We start from the raw sequence: 7,963 nt of genomic DNA, 5'->3' as shown, positions 1-7,963 counted from the left end.
ATGAAGAGAGTCATCTGCACTGGAAATGGGCATCTTTAAGATAAACATAAATATATAACTTTGAAATATAAAAATATTTATGCCATATTCTGAAATAAAGTGTTTTGCATTTTGTTTGTTACTGGTATATATCTTTTTGCTTCTTTCATTTGTGACAGTGAAAGGTGATTATCCATTTTATTTTATTTTATGACCTACTTACTGCTGCTGTCGGGAATGATATCACTAAATGAACTTCAGTAAAGACAGACACAACTTTCTTATACTGAGGAATCTAATAAATGGGGTGGAAAAAAAATCAGGAAGTTGTTTTATTCAGTGCTGTGGCTTTAAAGATTTTCTGATTCTCAACTGTCCATAAATATATGGGTGACAGACCTGTAGCTGGGAAAAAACAAACCAAAATGCACGGGATGAAACAAAAGCATAGAGGGAGAAATGCATAGTTTAGCAACAGTTCTTCCAACCTACCTGGCCTTCCCCTCATACATTAGATGTCCATTTAGAACCTGAAAGGAATATACCACCAGGGGTTGTATTTCCACCTTCAGCAAAGCTCTAAGTGCAAGGGATGTGTTGTGGAAAGCTCTTATTTTCTGTTGAGTTCCCCAGCCCCATCAGGGCTTTACCTCTGAATAACATAGGTTAGATATGTGTAGGCTCTCCTTTGAAACTTGTGACAAGACTGTTTTGTGACAAAGCTTCTGAGCAGCATTGAGAGTTTTGCAAAGGCTGATGTATGAAAGACTTTCAAATTCATGTTCTTCATGGGTGTGGGAAACCATAAATGCGTCCTCTGCTGCCATGTGTTCACAAAGCTGCAGAGATGCTAGAAGAGGGAGAATGAATGCCTGACTCCAGGTGAGGGTCAGCTGTGAAATATCTGTTTTTCCATGTGGAAAAGTTAGCTGGAGAGGCAGTTAAAGAGCAGAATTCCATGACGTCAGTGGTGTTTATGATATGGTCTTTAATTACCCTTACCAGTAAATCAGTGCGTGCACTTTAGTACCACAAAGTAGGGCATACTTCAAGGAAAATAATAGCTCTGCTGATTAGCTAATGAATATGCTATCAGAGAACTCAAGGAGCCTGTCCAGTATTGCTCACTTTGAATAATAATGCTAATTAAAAACATACTGCATGCCTCAAATCCACTGCTTAACTTTTCAAACAATGAAATTCTCACAATCATTCTTTAAATTATCTGCTCTGTATTTATTGATGGAAGGATGCTGTCCTGTTCTCTGGCTGCATGTTTAACTCATAGAAGCAGAGCAGTGCACACAGAACAGAGGAGCGAATCTAATCTTATCTATGGCTGGAAAACGAACCTCCCTTCTCCCTCGGGCTGGGGAAGCCCTCTCCAGATGCACACTGTCCAAGCCTGCTGGCTGAGACACAGCTTTGCTGCTCACGTGTCGGGGGCCACCCTGCAGCTGAGGGTGGCACCCCAGAAAAGCAGTGGTGGCGGCTTCCCCTTTCCCCCGCTCACCTCCTGATGAAGACAGCATGGCTAATGAGCTTAGGTGATTAAGAGAGCTCAGATATCACTGCTGCCTCTCATCAGTGCTTCTACCTTGTCTGCTTACAGAGCTAAGACCTCTCTCTGCTTAGAGGGGTTTTACCTCAATGATCCATTTAATCTGGGCTACATTTCCTGTACACATCCCCAAACTCACGCAGACTTTATGGGCCAGGATAAGCCCTTCTGGACGACTCTCTTTTGGGGGCAGTTGTCTTCAGGACAGCATGTAGCCACAATGCCTGAGGGTGTCTATAAACATTCTCTGATGCAAGCAGGGCAACAACAGACTATGTCAAAATTACTGCACAACACAGTTTGGAAAATTATACATTTCCCTTAACTCAAATAATAAGTTTGCTATCAGAAAATCTACAGTAGAAGATATAATGAAAAAATTCATTTTCTCAACCAAAGAGGCTCTGCAAAATCTTTGTAGTCCTGTCAAAGAAGCCTGGCTGTAATGAATTTTTTTTTTTAAACCAGATACTTTCAACTCACTAATTTAGGACAGCAATTTAAATGTCTTCCAAAGCTTCTGTTGAAAAGACTTGATTTTCTGATCACACTACAGCTTCTGGTTCCTCCTGCTTTTCTCTTGAGTTGCAACTGTCCCTAATGCCAAGTCTTCTCCCTGAAAAGGTATATTCCCACTGCTTGCATTACCATGCCTTTATCAGTAGAGCTCCACCTGACCCTTACTACCTCACTTCCCTCCCACCCACCCATGCTGATTAGGTAGCACACATATTTATTTTTAACCACAAGGAGTATCTGGTCTCCTTTCAACAGGACATTTTTTGCTCAAAACTGAATTTCTGGGCCTGAAGTGCAAGCTGTCTCAGGAGCAGACCTAGGGCTGGGAGGGATATGGAAGATCTCAGTGTAAATCTGTGGGAATAGAGAGGAAAGGGTAAGATTTCTCAGAATTGTGTATGTGAGGGTTAACATGTCACTCCCATAGGTTTCCCCATCAGTGGAGCCCATTGAAACACAAGTGAAGCATCCTGGCCACCTCTTGGGTTGCCCAACGGGAACAGGAAAAGTAGAGTGTACTCCAATATCACAGTGCCTCTGGGCATAACTGGTGTGAAATATGAGCTTCTTTCAGGTTTTCCCTGAGTTTTCTATATGTGGCTCATTTCAGAAGTGCTAATCCTTTGCTTTAGATAAGAAAGTGCTTTGCAGTGTGACAGATTTGATCCTGTTGCCCAATGCTGAAGGGAGTACTCCAGCTTGTATCCCTAGCTGCCTGCACAAGGATCAGGACTGGTTTATACTGGAGAAGGGGGACAGCACACAGCTGTCAGTGCCTGTCCAGGCCTTCCCTGATGAGCTCTGACACAGAGAAATTTTAAGATATCTGCATCTTGTTTACCAAGCCCAAATCTGCTGGAATCTGTGTTTGAAGGTTCTTACTTTTGCTGAAACTTAGAAAGACAAGCTGTTTCCCCTGGATTTCCTGCTTACACAAAGCTTTCATTTAGTCCCAGAAACTTTATCACTACCCAGAGCAAAGCAAAAGACTGGGTAACAAAGTGAGAGCTCTAACTTTAAAGACATCGCTGGCCTCCTTCCACCTAGAGCACATTTAATCCTATAAATCCTTTTTTTGAGAAGTTGTCTTTTAATTTTCTGAGAGTCCCCAAAGTGTACAAAGTAAAATTATTCTATGCTTATTCTGAGTTTAGCCACATTTTTTAAAAACCTTGAAAGTATCACTTGTTGCTTGCAATGAGAATAAACATTTTATTAGTCAAACTTCTGAGCGATGTTGGTTTTTTTTTGTTGTTGTTTGGTTAAAATAGTATTACTATTTTTCAGCCTCTAGGCTCTTGCCTTGATCTGGAAAGAAAAAAAAAGCACATGTCAAAGTTACAGGAAACTACAGAACATTACCTTATCATAAGGAAGGGAGTATTGCCGCTTTAGGACCCTGTTTCAGGCAGAAAGGTTTCTAGCAGTTCAAAATAAAATTGCATCAAATTAATCTTGTGACACACTTCATTAGCTCTGTGAAGAACAGAGGGTATGCTTTACGTCTTGTCCAAGTCATGGGAAGACCCAGGCATAGTGTGCACAATGTTGGGACAGGTGGGTCACCCCAGATGCCACAGGCACCATTTTTCACCTCTGTCACTGATCCAGAGGGACTCATCATCCCCACTGTTCCATTTTCAATGAACTTCTATTCAGGTAAAATGGAACAATCACAGGCAAGTGTGGATTGTGATAGAAAAAAAGGCATGGAGTAAAAGATCTAATTTTAAGAAAATGAAGACATTGCACACACACACACACACACACACACACACACACACACACACACACACACACACAGAAGATGGGGATCCACAGCTTGCCAGAGGTCCCTGCCGGCTCAGAGCAGGCCAGTTCCAGCTCCTTGGTCCTTGTGCCCCAGAGGCTGCCCACGAGCAGCTCCCCGTGATGCTGCAGCTGAGGCAGGGCAGATCTCCCCTCCTCCTCCTCCAGGCCTCCTTCCCTCTCCCTCCCCAGAGCCCTGGCCAAGCACGCACATCCTCTCCTGCCAGGAAGGATGCTCCTGGGAGGCACATCTGCCAAGCCTGTGCAAAACCCCACGGAGTGGGAACTCACCAGGATCTGCCTGGATGGTCTGGGCTCCTCTCTGCTGCAAAGGGATCAGATACACAGCCAGCCAAACAGACAAAACTCATCCCTTTCTCTTGTGCCACAAGACTGGGTCCTCTGTAAGCAAGGCACAAAAAGCAGCGCTATTCTAAGTGTTATTTATTCCCATGAGAAGAACAAGTAGAATTTGGGTTCCAGTTGGGCTTCAGTGCACTAACTAAACCCCCCATTGCACTCTTTTTTTTTTCTAATTGCCAATTTTGTGAGGTGACTCACACACCTTTGTTCCTTCTTCAGGCTGTGATCTTCACAGCATTGAAAGGCCGCAGACTGAAGACTGCAGACTGCCATTTTCAGAGAAGGTTTCCTTCCTGCTTCTCCAAGAGCAGGGGCTGCTCAGCAGCCTCTGTCTCTGTGCTGTGCTGTAAGAGGGGACAGATTTTCAAGTCTTGTTTGTTCAACTTCGAAACTTTTCTTCCATGAGACTCAGGATGTATTTAGGAAACAGTAAAGATGCAGGACAGTTTTGGAGAGGAAGTAGGATATTTTAGATATGCAAAAAAATAATTACTTATGCTGAAACTGGGTCAAAACACCACAGTGTTTACCACGGCTTGCAGGAAGAGTGCCATGGGTTTTTTAATAACAACAAAAATTCAAGATCTCAGCATTGGGTCTCATCCCAAAAAGTAATATGGTTTCAGACCAAATGGAAACTAATCCAGCCTATAAATCATGATGCAGTAAATGCAACTTGCTCGGTCCTGAACCCAGTCACTTTTGGTCAGCTAAAGCTGATCTTCCAGACAGCTTTGTTGCAAAGGCAACAAGAGATTGAGTACTAATCTTCTTCCCTTGCTATTGCTCCCATCACTAATTATCTTGATTGTTTCAGCTGAAGTTATATTATTTTTTAATTAATCCAGCTTCATCTCATAGCCACCAGATTCTGTTATGTCTTTCTGTGCAAGGTCAAAATCCTCTTAGCACCTATCATTTTCTCTCCATAAGGAAAATAACTACACCTATCACGTTTTAGTCTTCCTTTAGATAGTTTAAGCAGACTAGTCTTGAAATTTATCAAGACCAGATATTTTCCTCAGTTCATAAATCCTTTTAGTGATTCTTTTCCCTACCTTTGCCAATTTTTAAACAGCCTTTTCAAATGTGGATGCCAGGTCTGGATGCAGCATTCCAAAGTAGAATTGCCTCCTGACTCCTACTCGCTGTTTTCCTGATTACTTGTTCAAGGAGTGCATAAGCACTTTTGGCTACAACATTGGCAACTCTTGTTTGATTGCACGTCCACCCAGGCATCTAGATTTACAGATCAAAGGTTGGACTTGATGATCCTGAAGGTCTTTTCCAACCTAAATGATTCTGTGATTCTGTGAAATTCTACTCCTCTCTCCTAGATATACCAACTTCCATCAGATAGCTTTGAGGAAATATTGAGAAGTGTTTCCAAAACATGTTACAAATATGTAGTGGAGGCCTCAAGCCTTTTGCAACATATGGAGCAGAAGGCACATGAAAATGCTCCTCAAGCCTTCAGTTTCCTTCTCACTGGCCCACTGCAACAACCCTTGCCCCATATTTTAATACTGAATTCAGTGTGTTTGACAAAACCCTGGAATGTCCAGTGTATACAGACTTAGGAACTGGAGGATCTGTGAGGAATGAAGTTCATGACAGATGGATAAAGGAAGATCTGGAGCTGTGATTACACAGGAAGAGTTGAAGTCCATTTTGGGTTCCTGCAGCCTGTGCTCAACTAAGGCTCATAATAGCAAGGAAAGGATGTCACTCCAAAATCATTTCTTCTCTCACAAAGGAGCAGAAGTTATATTATTTTGGTGCAGGAACAGACATTAATTAAATTACCCGAGTTCTAGATGGCAAATGTTACAGAGCTGATGTATGCCTTTGCCTAGCTCTGCAGCAGCAAAACAAAAATCAGCTACTTTGGCTCCTCACTTCGCACCCAGATTTTTGCCCTCTGATCATTCGCAGGAAAAAAGCCCACCTGCAGTTCTGGAAAGAGCCAAGCACCCTTTGCTCCCTTTGGGAAGCCTGTCCAAGGCTGGTTCTTTGCCTGGGGTGGTTCTCCAGGTCACCAACCCAAGCCTGGCAGCTGCTGCACCCACTGCACACACCCTCACTGCCATGCTGAAAAATGCCACTCTGAGCCACGGTAGGGACCTCTTCTTATTTCAAACACTTTGAACAGAAGAAATTTTGATTCTGGGTGAGGGTGTCAGGAATATTACTAAAACAAGATCTAGGGAAGATTGGATGCCAGGGTAACACACATGGACAGGAGCAGTCTGATCTTGAGGGGCCACTCAAGCAAATTTGAGCCTTCTAACATTGCTTGATGGGGGACTCTGAAGCAGATGCCCTGGGACATTTGGTATTTCATTTTTACTCTTTCCAGAGAAAAGGTGCTAAGATGGAAAGTGGCCATATGCCTTTTCCCCCCATCTCCAAATGTCAACTCTGAAGTTTCATTCTGGTACTAGAAAGATTTTCTGGGGTCAACCTGGCTTGTTCAGTCTCACTAGTAAACAAAACTCATGGTCAAACTCTTTCTTTGCTCTTTTGCAGCCCAGCCCAGGGCTGTCACTGCAGAGAAACGGTGATAAGTGAGAAAAGCTTTTGGCCAGGTCATCCTGCAGGAGCAGTGATATCAGCAATATAAGAGCCAGAGCAAAGTCCAGCTCACACACTCAGAGCTGTGCTGGCTCAGCAGGACCAACATGTGAAATAATTATTAAAAAAAAAAAAAGAAGAAACCTTTATTTTGTGTAGAAGTAGCAGCTCCAGCAATCAGTACATTTGGAAAGCAGGTTTGGTAAGTATGGAGGTGCCTTCTCGCAGTCTTTTTCTATGTAAATTCATAACACAGAACCTGATTTTGAGATCCTCAGCACCTTTTCACGAAAGCAACATAGTGCTACATTTCCTTTGACTCTTACAGAGGGTTGAAAACCTGACAGCTGTGCTTCTGGTCCAAGGAGGCAAAGCATTCCATTCTTGATGGTTTTGCTGATAAGAAGTAATTGGAAACACCTTCCCTATGAAATATTGGCGGTTTCTAGGGGTTTTTTTCTCCTGGTATCACCTAAAAGAGCATTTTCATCCTCAGACCCAAGAGGAAGGTTTCCACATAGGTCATCTTTATAGGCCCCCTGCAGGAACCACCCTAAAATAGACCCTGGGCTAAGGTGGTGCTGAGAAGAGAGCAGGGCCTCCGAGGAGCCCTCTGAAACAGCTGCCACAGGGTTTCAAGGCAACGTGGCGTCCACAGGCCACCAGCAAGAGCATCAGCAACCAGATAACATTTCCTGCTGGGTCAGCAGCCTGAAACTGGAACACGCTGGTCTAAACCTCTATGGTAACTCTGAGCAATGTTCTATGGTAACTCTGAGCAATGCAGCTCAGACACACCCAGCAGGTACGGGTTATGTGCTAAGCTTTTCAGAGATGGCACATGGCACACTAAACATCTCCCCAGCAAGAAAAATGGAAAAGAAAAAGGGAAACAAGAAAGGACGTTGACTCTAGCTAAGGCTGAACACTGCAACACCAGTTAGCAACAGCTTTTTTATCCATTTAAGTGCCAACACTTGTAAAATCACAAATCAGGGTATTTTAGCCAGTAGATGCTTCAAGAGGAAAGATATCCACCTTCTTGTCCACACCTTTTGTTTTTTAAGCGCAGTGTTTCTCTGCATGGCTCAATTTGCACCTAGATAGGTACTTATTTCTGTAAATCACCAGAGGTATTTATTTCTATAAATCAGAAGCCAGATCCAAACCCACATGGCC

The sequence above is a fragment of the Melospiza melodia genome, chromosome 1 (genome assembly GCF_035770615.1).
Source record: "Melospiza melodia melodia isolate bMelMel2 chromosome 1, bMelMel2.pri, whole genome shotgun sequence".
NCBI classification, from domain to species: Eukaryota; Metazoa; Chordata; class Aves; order Passeriformes; family Passerellidae; genus Melospiza; species Melospiza melodia.
This window is presented reverse-complemented; position numbering follows the sequence as displayed.